General features: G+C 41.8%; 1 protein-coding gene across 6 annotated transcripts in view; it reads right to left on the bottom strand.

Moving 5' to 3' along the window:
* Positions 1-16,760, bottom strand: part of LOC120373192 (tight junction protein ZO-1-like) — a 148,124-nt gene extending 131,364 nt beyond the window's left edge. For 4 of the 6 annotated variants that reach the window (XM_039491227.1, XM_039491232.1, XM_039491233.1 and 1 more), the window contains exon 1: positions 16,305-16,340. The gene's annotated coding sequence lies outside the window, so the exon portion shown is untranslated. Of the gene's footprint in view, positions 1-15,764; positions 15,809-16,304; positions 16,341-16,742 lie in introns of those variants that run through there. The other 2 variants (XM_039491228.1, XM_039491230.1) reach the window with 2 other exon arrangements.
* Positions 16,761-22,575: the final 5,815 nt, after the last annotated feature.

Genomic DNA, 22,575 nt, shown 5'->3' with positions numbered 1-22,575 from the left:
CTTGCAATTTAAGATGACATTGGAGCTCAAATAAAAACATTTCTCATTGAGACAGGAATTAAGTTTTTTGTTTTTTTTAACCTGAACACTTAACATAATATATGTAACTTGATAAGTACTTCATTATTCTTTTGGATTAAATCCATCAACTTCACTGCATATCAATATTCCTTTCAGGTTAATAGGCATTTATGCCTCAGACATATTGGGGAATAGTGCTATTGTTAAGAGTTTTTGCATGTAGTATAATCGCCGAGAACAATCTGTTTTTTATAAGAAGAACTTTAGAAAAATCAGTACTTCTGGAACTGGTTATTACTATTCCATTATACCACTGATTTCACCACTTACAGATAATGCAGAATGTTCTGTACATAAAGGGCAAGTTAAGTATTTCTAAAACTAAATTAAAAAAAAATCAAACAGGGTTTGAGATAGATGGTATGTTAATACTTGACATTATTAACTTGATTAAAATAGATTTCAAATTCACGGGTCTGTAAAACTCTAATAGTGTCTGAATGATAAATTTATTAGTAAGAGGATAGTGAGAAACAAAGGGAATATGAGCCTCTACATTATATGGATTTCCGACCCCGGCAGAGTACCCTCTCTTTCATTTCTGATAGAACTGATAATTTTAGCATCTGGAAAACTAGCAGAGGGAGGAAGTTGTTGTTTGAAACATTCCTTTGGTTGGCTGTTTCAAATGGAGTTTTCTTCTTAAAATGGTCATTAGCAACATGTTTTAATGTTCTCTAGAAACATTACTTTTGTTGCCATAATCAAAAGTCTAGTCCAACAAAATCCGCACTATGGAAATTTAAAAAATAAAAACAACCTCTCATCTGTTGGCATTTAAGCTAACATCTTAGTAACATGCGCAAATGCTAGGTCAAGAAATGCCTTTAGACCAAATTAGCTTTCTATAACTATTTTTAACCATTTGATTATAAAAATTGACAATGCAAGCTTTTGAAGGGCAAGATGTAAACCTTAAATAGTTTGGTTGACAAACTAAATTTACAGACTAAAAAAACCAAACATACACAAACCAAACAGTCCTAGCATTATCACTAATCAAGTTGATAAAAGAAACTCAGATGTCTAGGGAGAAAACAGCACAGCTCATTCTACAACACAAGAGTGATCTCAGCAACACTAGCTTCTTACTATTGTTAACACTTTTTTTTTTAAGATAAAAAGAAGCATTGACTGATTTTAGATAATGAAGGATGCAAAAAGGGTTGTTGGGTTTTTTTAAGTTATTATTGGTTTATTTGAAATGAACCATCTCTAACTTTGCATACCCCAAACTGCCAGCACAACAAATTTCTTCAAAGAACATGCACCAAGTTTCAACTCAACATTCCTCTTAATAGACAAAGTAACATTAATTCTTGCAAGAAACGAACTAAACATGAAATTAGGAACATGGATTAGAAGATTTCATCTGAAACATGGCATGTATTAGACTGTGTAACCTGATATTCTTGGATGGCTAATTTCATCAAAATCTGAATATGGGTTAGCTGAAACAGCACCTCACACTCAGGCAACTCACATCTTCAATTACCATGACAGAAACTCTCAGGTATCTGGTGTAATCAGTTATTCTGCAATCACTATTCATATGAGTAAGTCTTGAGCATAGGATAGTCTTAATAAGTTTAATAGCCTGGTTTGCATTTAAAGGTTACTGTTAATTAAGATTGCAGGATCAGAATCAAGCTGAAAAAAAATACAAATTTAAAATATTGAGTTGCAGGAATGGAATTCTGACGAGGCTAGTTAAAGTTAGACTTTTATGCTAAACACTTGGTATACTACTGTCTGTACAAGCAAACATAAGGCAACGGAAAAAATTACAGACATCTATGAAAGCGTTTAAGGACTTGCAGAAGGATTTTAAGTGGCTTTTTAGTCTCTCTCACACACAATCCAACTTAAGGATTCCATATCAATTGTCTTCCCAAAAGTACGGCCTTCTAGAGCAGGAGAGGCCAAACTTACTGACCCACTGCAATCTTTTCAAGCCAAAAAAAAAAAAAAAGGATATTAAGGAATATAATTTTACTTGGAGGGTGTTGAAACAAAGCCAATACATCTCCCACCCCTGCCCCCACCCTCTACACTTCCTTCTTCCCCATCCCACCACAAAAAAAAGGAAGTGATATACTGATAAGGACTACAAATAAGGTTTAAAAAAAAAATATACCCAACATCCACTAGCTCACTGATTAAACCTACTTGTCACAGTGAAAAATACATGTGTCACCAGGCTCGTACACCCATCCCAGGCCCATCCACACAAATAAAGCAGGTGAGTATTTTTATATTAGATTGCAACATATTGTCTATTTACTTTCTATTTTATATATTTTATGCTTACATCATCTGTCTTGTTCTTCTTACATCTCCTTTCTCTTACCAGCTTCACTCCACTTTTCTTTCCCATGACAGTTTCACTTTTCCTCTTTGGAATATATTGTTTCCCCTTTATCTTCTTTCTCCTTCTCTGCATTCCATTCTCTATTTGCTTACCTACAATTTATTTTCTCACTATCATTCTTCTCCTAACTTATCTCAATGATCCCTCTTTGCCTCCTCATGCACTTACCAAGAGGGCTTGGAAATTGCCACATCTCTAATAGCTAGAGGACTAAAACTACCAGATAAAGGCCAATCTCAAAGACATGCTGCTATCACTACACCACCAGCATTCATGGGCAACTGAAAAGCTCCAGCCCAAAGCTCCACAGCAAAGAGGATGCTGGGATTCCACACCAGTATATTATCCTAAGTTTCTGCACAAGGCTCCTTCCTTCAGATCAGACTGATAGTGGCCAGAAAATTTCAAATAAACAAGCATAATTGATCTAAAAAAGCCACTCGAAATAGCAAGGGGGTGAGGAGCAAGAGCAGTGGGGTGGGGGGGTAATTTGTCATCAGGCTGAGCATAGGGATGGGATTTGCATCTTTGAGTCATCCTGTTGCACGATCACACTGTGTGGATGGGGTTTGCCTATGTGTCATCATGCTGGAATGGGGATGGGGCATAGTCCAAGAAAAAAAAATGGCACAAAGAAAAAGCAACCCCAGAATTCAGCAGAAAACACTCGCCCAATCTTTAAAAGATAATCCCAAACATCACCAAAATCAGCCATCTAAAACAACATTAATGTATTCACTACAGTGAATTACTAATTTAATATTGTTGTGTCTTGAAATTTGTTCAACAACCAACACTTGATGTACTTAAACCCAGATACTATCCTAATTTACTGCAATATTAGTTGCTCATTAGTCTTTGGGTTGCTGAATGACCTTGGGCAAGACACTACAGTGTTGTGTGCCTGAGTTTCCTCATCTGTAAATTAAGAATAATGATACTGACCTTCTCTGAGATCTCTTGATGAAAAGCATTATATTAGAATTAGGTATTATTATTATTATTTATAGTTCTTTGATTTATTTTTCCTACAGTCTTTTTTAGTTATAGTAAACTTAGGTGTTAACTTTAATGAATAGCAGGCAACTCATTTTTAGACAGAAGTATGATTTAAGTTGATTATATCCTTTTAGGATTGGCACCAAATTTAAGTTGTATAAACTGATTTTTTGTTCATGTGTTTGTTTGCAGTTTTTTTTAAGTGACTACTCTTTTTTCACTCTTTTTGAAGAAAAAATTTGCAGGTGTTTGTTTTTTAATGCAAACTCAGGCAGTGTTCAAAGTGCAAACATTGCACCATTAAAGGTTTGAAAATGAAGCCAACCACAAAAGTGAAAGTGACATCAAGGTCAAACAGCAGGGGTGTTTAAAACTAAACTAATTTTAAAATGTTTTCAATTTCAGTTATTTAAGAGGTTATTCATTTCCTTTACCTATTCTACCAACAATATTTTTAAATTTTGTGTCTTATGGTTAAAAGGACAATATTCCTCACGTTTTACAATTAAGTAATACAAACAGTATTAAGTCAAATTCACTTGAGATAGTTCTATGAATTTAATTTCTTCATCTGTAGAGGAGAAAAAAAGACAACAAGAAGGATGTTGCTGTACCATTGAAATGTGGCTGTATCAATTTGAAGGCTGGAATATAAAGATCAAGCTTTCAACTATTTAACACTTGGAAATAGAAAATACTAAAAGTGAACATAATGGAGAGGTGAAAGGGGAGAGGGTTTACAAGAACCTGTTTATTTTATGTGATGGGTTTACAAAGATGGCAACAAAAACAATTAGAGGTATAGAACGGCTTCCATATGAGTAGAGATCAATAAGACTGGGACTTTTCAGCTTGGAAAAGAGATGACAAAGGGGGGAAATATGATTGAGATCTATAAAATCATGACTGATGTGGAGAAAGTAAATAAGGAAGTGTTATTTACTCCTTCTCATAACACGAACTAGGGGTCACCAAATGAAATTAACAGGCAGCAGGTTTAAAAACAAACAAAAGGAAGGTTTTTTTTCATACAACACAGTCAACCTGTGGAACTCTTTTCCAGAGGATGTTGTGAAGGCCAAGACCATAATAGGGTTAAAAAAAGAACTAGATAAATTCATGGAGGATAGAGGTCCATCAATGGCTGTTAGCCAGGATGGGCAGGGATTGTGTCCCTAGCCTCTGTTTGCCAGAGGCTGGGAATGAGCAGTAGGGAATGGATCATTTGATGATTACTTGTTCTGTTCATTCCCTCTGGGGCACCTGGCATTGGCCATTATCAGAAGACAGGACACTGGGCTAGATGGACCTTTGGTCTGACCCAGTATGGCCATTCTTATAAACACTCTTTCTAGTGTGCAGATTGAAGTATGGGCTGAAGGCATTCTTCAATAAAGTTTTAAAGCAGTGTCTTGTAAAAAAGTGTGACAATAGCTGTATTCCATATTGCCACCCCTTGTAGCATACACAAGTGCAAGGAGCTGGACACAAGAGCAGCACTGCTGTACCCCAGGCACTTCTGACCCAGAGATTACACTTTTCACCCATCCCTAGGAAGGGGATCACTTGATTAGAAACTACAGCAGTGGTCTTACTGGCAGCACCAAAATGCATCCTGTTCCTTCAAAAAGCTCCATATCAGGTGGTAACAAAGGAGAACGGGTGGGAGAGAAGGAGACCAGGAATGCTGGTCTATGCATCACCGAGTGTTGATAGAAGCTAACAAGCACTTTCGCTTTCATACTCTTAATGGGGATGCAGTTACTGGAACCTTTTCAGCACCACATAAAATTGATACTCCTGAGGGAATTCTGCACCAAAAAATTTAAAATTCTGCACACAGTATATTTTAAATTTCTGTACAAATGCTGGGCTCCCACTTCCCACCATGAGTCCCCTATCCCCTTTTCTTCCCCATCTCATCCCCCTCCCTGACTGCCCCATCCCTCTTCCCTCTCTCCATTCCCCTCCCCCTGCTCTATTCCACCTGCCTTCCTTCCACACTGACTCTTCCCTCCACCCCACCTTCCCCCCCATTCCCCCTTAGGCACTCACTGTTGCACTGAAAACAGGAAGGTTCTCAGCATACAGAAGGGGAGCATGACTGGCACTAGGACCCAGGAGGTGTCATCCAGCTGCAGAACCAAGATGCAGCCTCCTGATTCAGCTGGGCAGCTCTGCACTTGCAGAAATGAGGGTGGGGAGCCCTGGCACGTAACCCCATATGCCCCCCATGCCTCACCTCTGAATGGGGGGCAATCATCCCCCCCCCAAGAACAGCACCCCTGGTCATCCCTCTCGCCCCACATTGCTTCCCTGCCATTTTCTGCAGGGAAACACAGGAATTCTGCAGAGGCGGGGCGGTTTCTGCAGGCGTGCAGTCTCACAGAATTCCCTCAGGAGTAAATTGGGCTCAAGCAACTCAACGTCCTGAAGGACAAGAAGAGGACATCAAATAAGCTTAGGAGATTGGAGTGAGCTTCCAATTTTAGAAATAGAAAAAATACATTTGACAGCACACACAATTTGTTATTTAAGCAACCAGCTTTTATGTGCAACACTATACTTATTAGGCAGTTCAGGTTCAATTTTATCATGCTTTGTGATGTGGAGGCCAGAGACAGAGTTCCTTCAACACATCTCATGAATCTCAGAAGTGTGTTTAATGACCAAAATACACATCTAGTCTAGTCATGCCTTCTCACTAGATAGACCACAAATCCTAGTAGTAAAAAAAAAAAAAAAAAAAAAAAAATTCCAGAAACATGGGAAGTTGTCTTTCACATTATAGCCTCATTGAATATTCAGCATATTTTCTTGTGGTTTCACTACAGGACATTTCTTGCCTCTCATCATACCTCGAAAGTGAAAGTAGACCTGTGTCAACACTACCGCGGTAAGTCGACCTATGCTACGCAACTCCAGCTACGTGAATAACGTAGCTGGAATTGACGTACCTTAGGTCGAGTTACCACAGGGGGTCAACAGGAGAAAATCTCCCATCAACTTACCTTACTCTTCCCTTTAGGGGTAGAGTACAGGGATCAACTGGAGAGCGATCTGCAGTTGATTTGGTGGGTCTTTACAGGTGGATTTATCTCAGAGCATCGATCCCTGCCATAGTGTAGACCAGCCCTAAATTTTAAATATTGGTATGCTGGTCAATCACATTATGTCCCTGAAGCTATTGAACAGGACTGCCTCCTTCCAGTCAGGAGAAATGAGGCAACAATTAAATGCTCATTTGTTTAGTGACAGGAAAACCACCACACTAAACTGCATTCAAACCTGGTCAGTGAATGTGCCATGAAGTCTAAGGACTATGTACACACTACAGCTTAAATCGGTATAAATTATATCGTTCAAAGATGTGACCAAGCCACCCCCTGAGCAACATATGTTACACCAACCTAAATGCCAATGCGGACAGCGCTATGTCAGCAAGAGAGTTTCTCGAGCTGACGTAACTACCGCCACTTACGGGGGCTGGAGTAATAAAGTCAAGCTCTCTCCTGTTACAGCATCTGCACTAGCTGCGCTACAGCTGGATTGGTGCAGAGTGTAGTGTAGCCATAGACTAAGGAGAACGAGCACAAAAAGCAGCAAAAACACTACAGAAGCACAAAGTTGTATGTCTGCACAGCAACTAGATACCTGCGGTTGGCCTGTGCCAGACGACTCAGGCTTGCACTGTTCCATTGCTGTGTAGACTTCCAGGCTCAGGCTGGAGCCTGAGCTCTGGAATCCTCCCACCTCATAGGGTCTGGAGCCCAAGCCTGGAAGTCTAGACAGCAATGAAACAGCCCTGCAGCCCAAGCCCCACAAAAAACAAGTCAGCTTTCACAGGCCAGCCCTGGGTGTCTAGCTTTTGTGTAGACATACCTTTAGAGACTGCCAGAGAAATACGTATAGCATGACACTGGGGGGGGGGGGGGGGGGAGCTAGAATGCTGGCTTTAAAGAGGTTTGAGACAGTAACAAAGAAACTGTCTCCAGCTGTTTGATTCCTACTGTGTTCAGGGAAACAGAACTTTATGTACAAAAGAAAGGATATACATAAACAGGACTGCATAAAAGAAATACCTGACTCCATCATTAATTTTTCCTAACAGAAGTAACTGTGAATTCTGGCTAACTGTTTAGGCCAAAAGGGATAACAGTATAACTAAAAATTTCTCAGAAGAATATTGACGTCTCCAATGCAATGCTCCCTACTGCTTTTTTGTTGGAGTTGATACAATCCCACCCAGGACAATACATCTATTTATAATGGATTAGGGTACGTCTACACTACGGGACTATTCCGAATTTGCATAAACCGGTTTTGTAAAACAGATTTTATAAAATCGAGTGCGCGCGGCCACACTAAACACATTAAATCGGTGGTGTGCGTCCATGGTCCGTGGCTAGCGTCGATTTCTGGAGCGTTGCACTGTGGGTAGCTATTCCCTAGCTATCCCATAGTTCCCGCAGCCTCCCCCGCCCCTTGGAACTTCCGGGTTGAGATCCCAGTGCCTGATGGGGCAAAAATCATTGTTGCGGGTGGTTCTGGGTAAATGTCGTCAGTCACTCCTTCGTCTGGGAAAGCAACGGCAGACAAGCATTTCGCGACTTTTTCCCCTGGATTGCCCTGGCAGATGCCATAGCATGGCAATCATGGAGCTTGTTTTGCCGTTTGTGACTCTCACCGTATGTGTACTAGATGCCGCTCACAGAGGCGATTCAGCAGCACTACACAGAAGCATGCTTTTGCTTTTGCATGACAGCAGAGATGGTTACTAGCCATATTGCACCATCCAAACCCTTCCATAAATTGGAACTGAGGATGATCATGGCTACCAGTCCTTTGTACCATTTGCTGCTAGTGCCCCTGGCCAATCAGCCAGCGCAAAAGCCAAGATTGGTTACTAGCCATATTGCACCTTCCATCGTTTTGTACCATTAGCTGCTGTCATAAGTGCCCCTGGCCGATCAGCCAGGGGCGCAAAAGCAAAAATTGGGAATGACTCCGAGTCAATCCCTCCTTTTTGGTATCTAAAAATAGAATCAGTGCTGCCTAATATAGGCAAGTGTGCTAGAGAACCACCGTATCATAGAACCAGAGAGCACAGCTGCTCTGTGTCAGAGCCTGCAGAAATTATTATCTGTATGCTATTCACAGGGGGTGCTCCTGTAACAACCCCATCTGTTGATTCCGTTCTTCCCCCAGCCTTTCTTGGCTACCGTAGCATTGTCCCCCCACTTGTGTGATGAATTAATAAAGAATGCAGGAATAAGACACACTGACTTGTTAGTGAGAAATGAGTGGAAGGCAGCCTCCAGCTGCTATGATAGTCCAGACAGGACATAAAGCAGTGTGTAGGAGAGAAGCCCAGCATCCCACTGCTAGTCCAGGGGCAACTGAATCTTTTCTTTACACATGAAGGGTGGGGGCTGATGGAGCTCAGCCCCCTGTTGCTATGATGAGGATGGTTACCAGCCATATTGCACCATCCATCCACCAGAAAAAATTAGGGCCAATAGGCTGATGACAAGGACGGTTACCAGTCCTTTTGTACCATCAGCTGAGGCTGATGACGAGGATGGATTGCCATCGTATTGCTCCCCCCCCGCCATGGGCGGCTGATGGTACAAGGATGTTGGTGTTGACGGCTGCAGCATCGTGTCTATCTGCAGCATTCAGTAAAGATAGGGTGACATGTAAAAAAGTCAGAGGATTGTTTTACCTTTCGCTTCTGGGGGTGGGTGGGGGGTGGGTGAGTAGATTGCCAAGCTATGCCCTGACCCGCGGACACTGTGTTTGACCCTAGAAGCATTTGGAGCTCAGCCAAGAATGCAAATACTTTTCGGAGGCTGCAGGAACTGTGGGATAGCTTCAGTCCTCCAGTCCATGAGCGTCCATTTGATTCTTTGGCTTTCCGTTACGCTTGTCACGCTGCAGTGCGCTGAGTCCCTGCTATGGCGTCTGTCTGAAGATTTTAAAAAAAGGATTCTGAATTTCATCTTCTGTAACGGAGCGCTGATAGAACGGATTTGCCTGCCCTTACAGCGATCACATCTGCATGGTCCATGCGGGAGCTCTTTTTTAATTTTGATTTCGGACTGCATCGCCACCCGTGCTGATCGGAGCTCCACGCTGGGCAAACAGGAAATATTCAAAAGTTCGCGGGGCTTTTCCTGTTTACCTGACCACTGCATCCGAGTTCAGATTGCGGTCCAGAGCGGTCACTGGTGCACTGTGGGATAGCTCCCGGAGGCCAATACCGTCGATCAGCGTCCACACTAACCCTAATCCGATATGTTAATACCGATACTAGCGTTACTCCTCTCGTTAGGGAGGAGTACAGAAACCGGTTTAAAGAGCCATTAAAATCGATATAAGGTGCCTCCTAGTGTGGACGGTTTTGGCGTTAAATCGGTTTTACGCTCCTAAAACCGATTTAAACGCCTAGTGTAGACCAGGCCTTAGTTAGTAATCAGAGAATCCTGTTAAAGATTATCAAATAGATTTGGAAAAATAAATACTATTGTAACATTAAAAATTAATATTTACATTTCTAATACCTATGATTTGTTCAAGGCTTTGAAGGATTAAACAGACCATAATGCATGGAGTCTGGAAAGCACTCTTAAAAAATCATTACTGAAGACTCCATTGATTTATGAAACTGCTGACTGTGTTCCCAGTCTTACAGACACTGGGCCAATTCCTTAGCCCAAGTATATAAAGGGGCTCGAGCAGAATAGAATAGACAGTTCACCATAATGCTGGCTTAAGCAGTTAGAGGATTCCCCTGGCATGGAACACAGAGCTGATACTGCTGGCCCTATGTAACCCCCTAAACTAGCAGTTGTGATGAGAGCATGGTGGGGTGTGTGGCCGTGACACTGTTGTTCTCCAAGGGTCACCAGCGCTCGTAACAGTCCCTCAGGGAAGAACAACAGAGCACGTAAAGGCACCATTCCCCTCATCTTTGCAGAATCTGTGCCAAGCTGGACCTAAGAATCCTATGTACAATAGGTATACTCACACTACCAAATGCTATGGGCAATAGCGTTTGTAGAATCTGCCCCTAAAATAACATTGCAGTGTAAGCTATCATAGAAAAAAAAAAAAAAAAGAATGGCTGAATTTAAAAATTTTAAGACCTGGAGTTCAAATATCCTCTATGGCAGGGATTGGCAACCTTTGGCACGCGGCCCATCAGGGAAAGCCCCTGGCAGGCTGGGCCGGTTGGTTTACCTGACGCGTCCACAGGTTTGGCCAATCGCGGCTCCCACTGGCCGCAGTTCACCGTTCCAGACCAACAGGGGCTGCAGGAAGGGTGGCCAGCACATCCCTTGGCCCGTGCCACTTCCCGCAGCCCCCACTGGCCCAGAACAGCGAACCGCAGCCAGTGGGAGCCACGATCGGCCAAACCTGCGGACGCGTCAGGTAAACCAACCGGCCCGGCCCACCAGGTCTTTCCCTGTCAGGTCATGTGCCAAAGGTTGCCAATCCCTGTTCTGGAATCCTGAAATTTATAAAGAACACCCTCATGACTTCTTCCTTATCAAAATTCACATATTGTGTAACCAATGGAGAGCATATCCACTGAAGAAGTCATTACTAATGTTACTAACCCTGAAAAAAACATGATTAGAGAGGGTGTAGTATAGATGGCTACAAAAATAAATCCATAATTATCACGACTGAAGGAAAAACCTGAAAGGGACACAAACAGGTAACACCTTATTTAATCTTGGGGCAGTTGGCTGTGTAAATTACACAGTATCAAATATTTTCTAAAAACTTATAAGTAAGCATGATAGCCCATAAATAGCCCTAGATGGACACTTAAAACCTAACACTGTGCCAGCAAAACCAAGGTAGGACAACTATTTAGAGCAGTGTGTAACGGTGCATATGGTTTTACTGTCCTCCATATTATGTTGGTAACCCACTAGATCCCAGGTTTGTTACCATTCTGGATACACTACCGAGCTTATCTTTTTTCTTGGGCTCTTGAGAAGGTGATGAGGTGTGGAAGGGATTAATGTATTTATATGTTTGTTCCCAGAACTGTGATTATAAGAACCACAAGAAGTTGACATAAGCAGTTGCATCTGAGAGTCCTTGATTATTTTGATGAATTGAACTTTTGAAGGAGTGCCCTGAAATTGGGCTAGGTATTTGTTATCTTCATTTTATAATTCTAAATAAATGAAACTATAATGTATGCCATACACGCCTCAGTATAAAAAGTGTTTTACCAGTACAGCTTGCTTGCTCTCTCTTTTTTTTTTTTGTCACAGCCATATACCATAACATTTTGGGTACAATAATATATTTTCAGTATCAAAATGGACAGATGTTCAACCTTACAAGAACTTGGTATTTCATCTGTCTGATTCAATAAGATTTGTACAGGCAACATTTGATGTTCATCATAATATACAAATAGAGCTAACACAATTGACGCGCTCTCACACTTTCAGTACAGTATTTGTCTGAAGAACATTTTTGCAAGTGAGATTACTTGTATTTTTATGCAGCAGCTTTCCTGACACAAAGATGTTCAAATCAGCAATTAGAACAAATATCTTAGTGAGTTTATTTTCCTTTTATAAAAAGTAAAACCAACTTAGTCACAGCCATAGTTTTCAGACTTTGTTAGTACTACCATAATCTTTTTCCTGCATACTGAACAGGAAACACACTGCAGTGTACACTCTCCAACAACAATGTACAGAATGTGGATCACTTCCAAACACATGACTTATGGCTCTTTGTTGTGCCTTTGAATAATTTTGCCTCACAGCACAATTGTTACTGAAAATGCAGCTGAACTTTTATCAGAACACTACAGTTGCCAAAAGTATTACTAGATAGATAAACAGTTGGAGATTTGAGGTTTTTAAAGAGAACTTTAAAGGTAACTTACCCAAAGGTTTGTTACTTCAACTTAAAAGGTTGAAAAAGTAACAAAAAAGTTTTCAATGCAAGTTAAAAGGACATCATCAAATGTGAAAGCTGTTTTTCTTTATAGTCAAAAGGACTTTAAAATAGGATTGGGTACTACAGACATTCCCAAGTCCCTGAAAGTTTTTGTGATTTTACAAATCTATTTTCTACACGTCTCTCTCCTTTGTTGCAATATATAAAGAACCTTACAGACAAACAACAGAGGATTGTTCTGACACTACAGGAAGTGCTCTCCTAAATACACATGTAAAATGGAAAAAAATCTATAGAAATTCCTGCTCCTCACCTCCAGTCTTTCAATTTCATTTACTAATATTTGGTGGTATTTGTAACAATATTAGGTAAAAAATTCATACAAGTATCTATTTTAAATGGATTGTACCCTTTAAAGGCTTGTATGCAAGTTTCCAAGAGGAAACAAATATATGGGTGTTTGAAAGGTTCAGGTTTTGGAATGGAACGGTGACCTATATTTACAGTGAGTGCAATGTCATCCCCTCAGGCAGAGAAACCAGGAAGTGTGCAGCTCGGATTCCTCAGGATCATCTGAAAAGGGTAACGATTATTGCAAGTTTTGTTAAACACAGCACTAATTCCATTTTAAGCAGCTTTTTTTTTTTTGCTTTTTTTTTTTGTGGGTACGGAGGCAAGGATATTAAATATGGGCTTAAAGGGGAGAAAGTAAAACAGACTGGAAACCAAATTATTACAGTAGACTCAATTACCGCCCTGTGTTTTTATTCTCAATTTGTTCTTGGAAAATACTCTTTTTTTGGTGAAGCTTCGGGAGGGGGGGGGGAAGAGATGCAGCACATATGAAGTTAGCAGTGATGAAAGATATCAGCTTGAAAGTCCTCTACTTAACTACCACAAAGATATATCAAAGGCAACAGCATCATAACTTTAGTGACAGCCACAGAAGAGACTATTTAATGCAGTAGTGTTGGTTGTTTTCATGATGAGTACACTCACCCAATAAGCACTGAATAGATATCAAAAGTATTTCTCATAAGCCAAATAACAGCTATCAGAATTTTTGTTCACTACCAGCTTGGGCTGGATTTGAACTTGCAACCTAAAGATAAAAAAATCAACATCTCATCACCATTACCTGAGCTCCTATTAATATTAAGTGACAAAAGCATATCAGAAGAGATTAGGCTACCTACATTTTGCAATCAAATTCACCATAAGATTAGACTGTAATGGAGAAAATGGCAAGGAAAATTAGAGAAAATCTACAGTATACTAATAGGCAGAGCTCGTATTTCAACTCTTAAATAGTGAAATTATCAGAATGTATGTTCTTAACCTAATGCAAAAAAGAAGAATTAGAGAACCAAATCTGAGCAATTTAACAAAGGACCAGCCAACACTGGGAAATCTAACATAAAATGAACAATAATCAAAACTCCTAGAAGTACGCTACCTAAGTCGTTATATATGTAGTCAAAACTTTAATTTTTTTTAAAGGCAGTATTAGTCAGTACGCCAAATAAATATTGAGATATGCAGAAAAAAATTCAACAGGTTAGATAGAATGTGCTAAACAAAGCTTTTCTAACCATTTACAAAAACTTGGAAAAATTACTGCCGTTATTCTTAGTACACTCTGGTCCAAATGTGAGAAATTAAGTAGCCCTTCTTTACTGCTGATAAAAGTCTAAATTTGAAACTGGAATATGAAAGGCATTAGTCCTCCAGAGATCTAACATTTCTGAAATACTTAAAGCTAAATTTGTCTTCCTTATGTCTCCAACTATGGATTAGAGAAGTGGCATGGGGCATAGGTCACCACACAAAGATCAGTCTGGGGGCTAATCACTTAAGCAGCAATACCAGCATGTTATAAGTGTTAATAGTTTTATACAGAAATTCAAGTGAGCTGTAAAAAATTCATTCTCGCACCCACATTAGAAAGCCACAAATTATGTGATGAAGAAAAAAATAAAGGTAAAAAGTTAAGATTTCTTGAATGTGTCCTTTTGAGAGAGCTATTTTTTATAGCTTACCCTTAACAAATTTGAAAATAAAAGTTCTTGAATTGTTGACCCAGAGGAAAAAGCAATTAATATATCTTTTTTGTTTAAATCCATTTGTGCATGCCATTCATACACACGCGCACATGTGCCCATCATCGATTTGGTATAGAACCAAGGCCTGGAAGTTGTTTCAGTTAACTGCTGCTACAGTATGCAGAGAGAACCTATCGTATAGGTCCACACACAAACTTGCACCAAAATTACTAAATGTTTCAACCAGTTTGGCTTAGCAAAACTCTAAGGCCTGGTCTACACTAAGGGGGGGGGGGGGTCGAACTAAGGTACGCAAGTTCAGCTACGCGAATAGCATAGCTGAACTCGAACTACCTTAGTTCAAACTACTCACCCGTCCAGATGCCGCGGGATCGAAGTCCGCGGCTCCCCTGTTGACTCCGTCACCGCCGTTCGCGGTGCTGGAGTTCCGGAGTCGACGGGAGCGCGTTCGGAGTTCGATATATCGCGTCTAGATTAGACGCGATATATCGAACTCCGAGAAGTCGAACGCTAGCCGCCGACCTGGACGGTAAGTATAGACGTATCCTAACTGTCTCGCACACTTGCAAGGTAGCAACTATTCTATTAACTTTCACTGGATATGTTTGTTATCCAGTACATAAATGGATCTGATACCAAAATCTAAGGTACACTATAATTTTGTTCTTATTCAAGAATTAATTATGTCTCAATAAATTTGGAAGTTTTAACAAAACATTTTTAAAAAGGATTACTAAAAACCAAACACATATGAAACACTTACAGTGTAGAGCTACATCAGCGTACATTTTTTAAAATCTCTTTAAATGCATTTTAAATTACCGCACTTAAGTTTGAAATGTAATTTTAAAATAAAAATGATATAACTTGTATGTGAACAATAGTCACATTTGGGCATTTTGAATAAAACTTAACTGGTCAATAAAATTAAGAAATCCTAATGTATGCAAATTAGTCTGGTTAACTATGGTTTACAATTAATTTGTATCATATTATCATCTTCCAGTAATAGGGACTTCTAATGCTCAGATCTTACATAGCAAAGGGCAAACCTTACCACATTAGTACCTCATCCTGAAGAGGAGCACTACTAGGTATATGTGTACACAACAAATGACATCAGACCGAAACTGCATAGTTTCACTTGAGCGCAAACATTTCAAACCGAGCAATATTCGCCAACACATCATGGAACTTGTTCTAATGAGTCTATGGTCCCAGCCTAGGATCATTTATAGCTAAAATTAGTTTGCTTTTAGACACTGAAGCACTTTCAAATCAAACCTTTCATTCCACACGTAGGAAGAAATAACCTGTTGAATGTTCGTAACTCCACCTTTCCCCCTGGGGAAGTGAAGCGATTACACATAGCAGCGGCATTGCTGAGAGAGGTCAGAGTACACACCCCGCAACATGCACCTGCACCTTAAACACCTACAGATCACGTGGAGAAGTTTCTCAAGGGCTAGCACCACCCAAAGTCAGCAGCAACTTCCCCAGCTGATTCAGAGGCGGCGACCGAAACATCCTGTATTACGGGGCTTTAAATCTAGCTACATCTTTTTTCCCTTCACGTCTCGTGTCCCTCCCACAAGGACATCTCCTTTCTAAGGACAAAGACGGCTAAAACACAAAACAAACACCCCACGCCTCGGACACATTTCCACTCCCCACCCTGCTCAAAGCACATCTGCCCGGCCTCCCCAGGGGCTTCGGACCCCCCTTTCCCCTGCGCCCCAACATCTGCTTCAACTTTTTTCTTTTTAAACCAACCACAAGCGTAGCATCTAAAAAGAAAACTCGGCAAAGAGCCCGGGCATAAAACAACAGGGGGGAGATGGGGGGATCCTCACCTGAGTTAACGATCCCACCGAGCCGTTTGCAAAGGGAACTTCAGAGCCGGGAGGGCAAGCGAAGGGCTCAAACCGGCACCATCACAAAGCAAAGGGGACCCCCCACCCCCTCCTCTGCGCTCTCTCTCAAAGCCAGCCACGCACCCAACAGGTGGGGGCCCGTGGGAGAACCCGCGAGAGGCCGGCGCCAATCCTCCCAGTCAGCAGCGCCGAAGAGGGGCGGGGGGCTCCGTGCTACCTGCGGCTCCCCCACCACAGGGGGGGTGGGGGGAGACAAACTGCCAGGAGCAAGCAGCTCAACCCCCCTTCCCAGGGTGCAACGGGCTGAACGCTGGACACCCCCCCCCCCCTCGCACCGGAGGGGACACCAGCCCCCCACGAGAGGCTGGGGGAGCGTGACACACACAGGCAGGCAGCGGCCAACGGACAGCAACTGACCCGGGGGGCTCCTCACGCCCCGAGGAGCGGAGCTGGCTTTGGAGCCCATGCACCGCCAAACCAAGGGGGGGGGTGCTGCTCCCCTGGCCTGCGGGTGCTGGGACGAGTCTCTTACCTTGGAGGAAGCAGCCGCAGCCCTGGCAGACATTTTGTTTCCTTCTTTCCCCAGAGTAGTGTGTGTCTCTCTCTAACCGCTCCAGCCAGGGAGAGAGAAATTCCCCACCTCCTCCTGCGTCTCACACAGCTGCCCAAATAAACATCGCCCAGGGAGAGGGGGGAGGAGGAGGAGGCAGGGAAAGAGAGAGGAGGGGGAGGGAGGGGAGAGCGGATGCAAGTTTGATAAAAGTCCAGCTCCTCAATATTCCTCCTCTGCGGGAAGGGGCTTGCGCTCCCCTGGCCAGGAGCGCTGCTGCGCGCCGGGCCGCCGGCTCTGTGGCGGGGGGTGGGAAAACTAATGCCGTTCCCCAGTGTCTGCCCCTACAATGGCAGGTCCGCTCCCTTTCCCCTTCTCCCAGCAGCAGCTACATGCCTTTCTCTCCAAGCAACCACTGACATGTCTGACTGCTGGGACTGCCCATTCTCTGGCCTGCCTGGAGGGGGGAGCTTGCTTCTCAGTCACTCTCCCCCAGCTCTCCCTCCCCCCAGGCCACATGGCACCGCACAGGAGTGAAAAACCCAAAGCTCTGACAATGAGCACCCCTTTCCCCTGCTTATCTCTGGGCAGGAGTCTCACTGACAGCAGCTCGCAGTCCTCCTCCTCTCCCCATTCTTTCCAGCGCTTTGGTTTGGACTGCAGACACTGGTGACTGGGGCAAAGAGTTCCCTAGTTAGACCACACAAGCCTATCAGGGGCTAGGGGGATGGTTTGAAATGCATGGAACAGAGCAGGCCTGGGATGGAGTTCATTATAGGGAGAATAAAACAGGGCTAACCTAGCACAAAGGAAGAGGATCACCCCCTGCCCTTAGGGGTGGAGTTAGCTGCACAGGAGTTATGGAAACATTCTGGGGAGTTCAAAACAGACCAGGTTAATAGGTCTGTTATTCGGCATCCCACCCCACTAAACTTGCTGTAAGAGCTGGGAAGGAAAAAATATTTATCCAGGCTTAGTTCAAAAACAATCACTGTTGCTTTGTATTATTTCCATTTTCTGTAATTTGTGGTCTGATCTGATTTTTACTATGGTGTTTATTTTACTTTTCAAAGACTAGAGAGATGCAAAGATATCACACAGAGCCTTGTCTAGCAATGTCATTTCCCTGGGGAAAGCGAGTGCAAAATGGGTTTAAAACACTTCCAAATCAGAATGGCAGCATTTTACATGAACTTTGCACGCATTTGGCTAGGTATAGATGACTACACAGGTTCAAGAGAGTAGATAATCTGTTCACAATATTTTTTCTATTGTACTTTCTCATGGACAGCTTCAAATGGAATCTGAAACTCCTGACCACTTTACCAATCTCTCCAACCTTAAATAATGTCCCTGAAAGCTTAAATAAGGCAAAATATTTAATCATTCTTTTAATCTCTCTTTTACATTTACCAAACTTTATGGGCACTGCACTGAAATGTATTTTCTTTTGAATTTTTTTTCCAAGAAATAATTTATACAAATTTAGGAGTCAACAGTCAGAATTCAACATGGAGAGACAGATTCTCAGCTATGCTCAAGTAGCACTGGGCATAGTTCTGCTGAGGGAGACCATTGTAGCCTTCCCTGATCCTGGGGCAAACTCTGTGCCAGCCCACTTCCTAGCATAGATTAGGGTAGCTACAAGTCTGTTCTACACTATAGTGGCTGCTAGTCACCCTCAGGGGCTCTTCTGGCAGTTGGAGATTACTGGGGCATACAGATGCTCTTTTTTTCTTTTTTCCCCCCAAACTTCCCCTGTGTTGGAGAGGAGGAATGATTCACTGGCCAGACCTGCTGACTTTAGAACAGCATTGCACAAGGACGGAAGTACAAACCTACACTTATGGTTTTATTAATTACTTGAAATAACTTTGAGCTTTGCTTTACATTTCTTTTGATACATTTACACTCTGGTTAAGAAGAAAGGTCATGTTTTATAACCACATATTCAATTTACATTGTCTACAAGTACACACAGAGAGGGGCAGGAAGGAAAGGGTGTGATCACAACAGGAAAGAACCGGAAAACTCAAAAGTGCGGAAGAGCAGGGGGAGAAACTTAGTAAGGGGAGAGTGACCCCAAAGAACGGAAGACAACCCCTGAGATTCAGGGAGATGGAAAGAATCAGCTGGAAACACAGATTAAAGAGTGAAAAAGGGGAACAGGGTGGGAGAAAGAGGGACCCACAGAGTTAGAGTGAGCAGAGGGCAAGAAGAGAGTTCTGGGGAGGGACAGAGAGAGATAGATGAGGTGGATAGCTAGGATAAAGGAAGAAAACGGAATGGGAAAGAAAAAGAAAAAATACTGTTATGAATTCAGATGCTGAAAAACACTGGGGGGAAAGAGAGGCAGGTAAACAAAAGAAACTATCAAGCAAAGAGAACAGAACAAACAGGAAGATGTAGTCAGACCGTTACTTTTTATTGTTTTATAGAAAACTGGATGCCAAAATATTACAAATGCATACTGCTTATTTTATTGTATTCATCAAGAGATCTAGGAAGCGTGATTCTCTAGGACATGCAGGAGTTTGAGAGATTGGGTATGGATAAGAGTTGATTTGTGTATTCCTGCCATTCTAGGGTGGAGATACCTGGTTTTGTCCTGGTTGCTCATGGGGCTGGGATTTTTTTTTACCAAGACTGGTGCTAGCTATCTAAATATTTCTTTATACAGTGTCTGCTTCTGTCAGTATCTATTGGGTCTAGGGTGTACTTAGTGGTGTTTTAATAGAACATAACCTGCCCCAATGCTAAGTCATGCTAGCATAGGATTCCCTATAAGCACCAGTGATGCAGAATTTTTTACATATGCTTTTTTATTTTAAATGTTATTACATTTTCCAGAGTGCAGGGAAACTGATCCTGCCATTTCAAAATATTATTTCCTTGAGAAGAACCTTTTCATTTTCTCACTGCTTTTGTCTTCCTACAGCCTCTCCCTCTTCCAGCTGGCTAGATGTGGGCCAAAGGATTTGTATCTAAATTTGTGTCTTAGCCTCTCTTTAAGTAAAATGAGAAGGAGAATTTTAATTGTTACTTTTTACACTAGAGTGCTTTTTAACTTTCCGTTACCAAACACTGTGAGAACATTATGCTTTAAAAAGTTATAACAATAAAAACATTTCCTGAGGAATGTCCTTTCTTTTCCAAAGAGTTTGAAAACTCTTTGATCAAATAACTATGGCCTCAACCCTCCAACCGGTTCAGCATAGGCAAAGCCTTGCACCCAGAATATTACCAACCTCAAGCATTCAAAAATCAAGAGTTGGGGACTCCAAAAATTGAGATTTACTTAAAATCATGAAATTTTTTAAAACAATATAGTTGGAGTTCTTTTTATTTGCCTTTTGAACCTTTATAGGTCATGTTTTCAAGCTCATTTCTGCAGCCATGAGGGTTAGAGATTTACTTTATACTTCTAATAAAAACTGAGATTATGGTATATTCACATGATTCCTGAGTTAAAAAATATCAAATACGTGGGAATACACAACTGGGGGATTTAGCTTCCCCCACAAAATTAGTAATTGCATTAATCAATAAATAAAGGAAATATTGAGGTTATTTAGCCCTATCTCCCACACACACATTAAAAAACCATTGCTTACACCCCTGAAATGTCATGAGAGTTGGCAATACTGCATGCATGCAGAGCCTTGTTGACTTTAGTAGGAATCTGGGTGCACATAAGAGTTCACCTGAGAGATCTAATTGCAGGATCAGTGTCTTTACTCATGTTCCAGTTCCCTTCAGCTAGTAATAATGGGACCTGCTCCCACACTCTTTTCAGAGGTTAAAATCCTGTTGAAGTCAATGGTTTCCTTACTTTGGCTTATTAAGGATTGCAGGACTAGGTTCCATCTTATTATTAAAGAAATAAAAAGTATGTAACTATTCTTTTCATAAGTATCTGTTGGCAGATATCTAAAAGTATTTAATTATGTTTTTTATCTTGGGCAAGAGAGTTTAAAAAAACACCTTTTATGATTCAACCAGTAACAATTCCTAAGAAGTTCAGGCCAAGATGAATAACATTTTTATTCATTTAAAGGACACAGACAAACGATCACATGTGTGGATTCTTAACTCTAATTTATGGTATATGCACAGCGTACACTAAGATGACAGGAAGTCTGTTCTGTAATTTCTCATGATTTAACTTTTCTGATTGCTCAGTGTCAAGAAAGAAAGGAAACTGAAAAACCGCAGCGGCTGTACAGATAATTTCCTCTGTGGTTTTTTGGTGTCTGTGGCCCAAAAAGAGAACAATTTTACAAAGGTTTCACTCCTTTGTGTTTGCTGCTGTAACCAATTAGTCTTGCAAAAACTGAAATAAAAGATTGTTTATATATATATATATATATATATATATATATATATATATATATATATATAATTGTACATTACATTTTTGTGAAAATTGCCCAGATTCAGGATTTCAGTAATGAAGGAGGAAGGGACAGAGTGGAATACACACTTCAACCACAGGAGAAAGAAAAACATCAGGTACAAAAATTAACAGGCTTCCTCATTAAGAAATTGCAAGGTGGTTAGAGAAATCAATGGGACCATCCATGTGCGTAAAGTTAGGCATATGCTTAAGAACCTTGGTGAACTCAGTCCTTAGGGAATAAAGTTCATGTGTTATTGATGTCTAGTGAGTACCGATTTTTTTTTAAATTCTCTGAGATCAAAGAACTATGCTCATGCCCTATAAACTATACTTTATGCCCTATATAAAAAAAACAACCTATATGCAGCTTCAATCTCCACCCCATATGCACTGCAGAAGACTTGCAAAATGTTGTGTGTGTGTAGATGTCACAAAGTCTTCAAAGAACCCTCTCTCTCTCACTGAATACTGGGCCAGGGCAATACTGCAAATACACAATGACTAACCTATGCTGTTTTTATATACTGATCCAGCATGTATAGTCTATGTTTCTCTCAGTGAATGCCAAAATGCCAGATATGCTTACCTTCTATTGCTCCATTTGTTTTTTCTGACTTATTAGGTGGAAGAGGAAAGGTGGAAGTAATAAAAGACAGCTTTGAAACTTAACAGGGCCTATGTTTACTCCATGTGTCGCTACATCCACATCAGTGGTGTTAAACTAAAGATGAATCTGGTCCAAAGGAATGAAAATATGTTCCAGCCATCAAACATTGTTACTAGTCAAGTTTTGTTTTAAAGCACTCTCACAGCACCATGTACATGGTATCAGTGATGAGCTGCCAAATTTTTAACAACGGGTTCCCTCCTCCCTCCAAAATTTTAACAACGGGTTCCCTCCTTCCCCCCCTCCGTGGGGGGGGTCGTGCCCCATCCAACCCCTCATGTTCCTTAACACACACACTCCGAGACCCCTGACCCATCCCCCCCTTCCCTGTCCCCTGACTGCCCCTTGCCGCCCCACCCAACCCCTCCTCTCATTCTCAATGGCCCCCCAGAACCCCTACCCCATACCCCGACCCCTTCTCTCTGTCCCTGAGTGCCCCCACCACCTCATCCAACCCTGCTCTTTCCTGACTGCTCCCCGGGACCCTTGCCCCCATTCAATCCCCCTGTTCCCTGCCCTCTGACTGCCCTGACCCCTATCCACCCCCCCACAACCCACCCCCTCCCTGCCCCCTTACCACACTGCCTGGGGACTGGGTCCACTCTGCCAGGACCACGACTGGCGCCACGGGCCC

Source organism: Mauremys reevesii, linkage group 10 (assembly GCF_016161935.1).
Source record: "Mauremys reevesii isolate NIE-2019 linkage group 10, ASM1616193v1, whole genome shotgun sequence".
Classification (NCBI taxonomy): domain Eukaryota; kingdom Metazoa; phylum Chordata; order Testudines; family Geoemydidae; genus Mauremys; species Mauremys reevesii.
The sequence above is the reverse complement of the archived record's forward strand: the minus strand, read 5'-3'. Positions and strand labels throughout refer to the sequence as shown.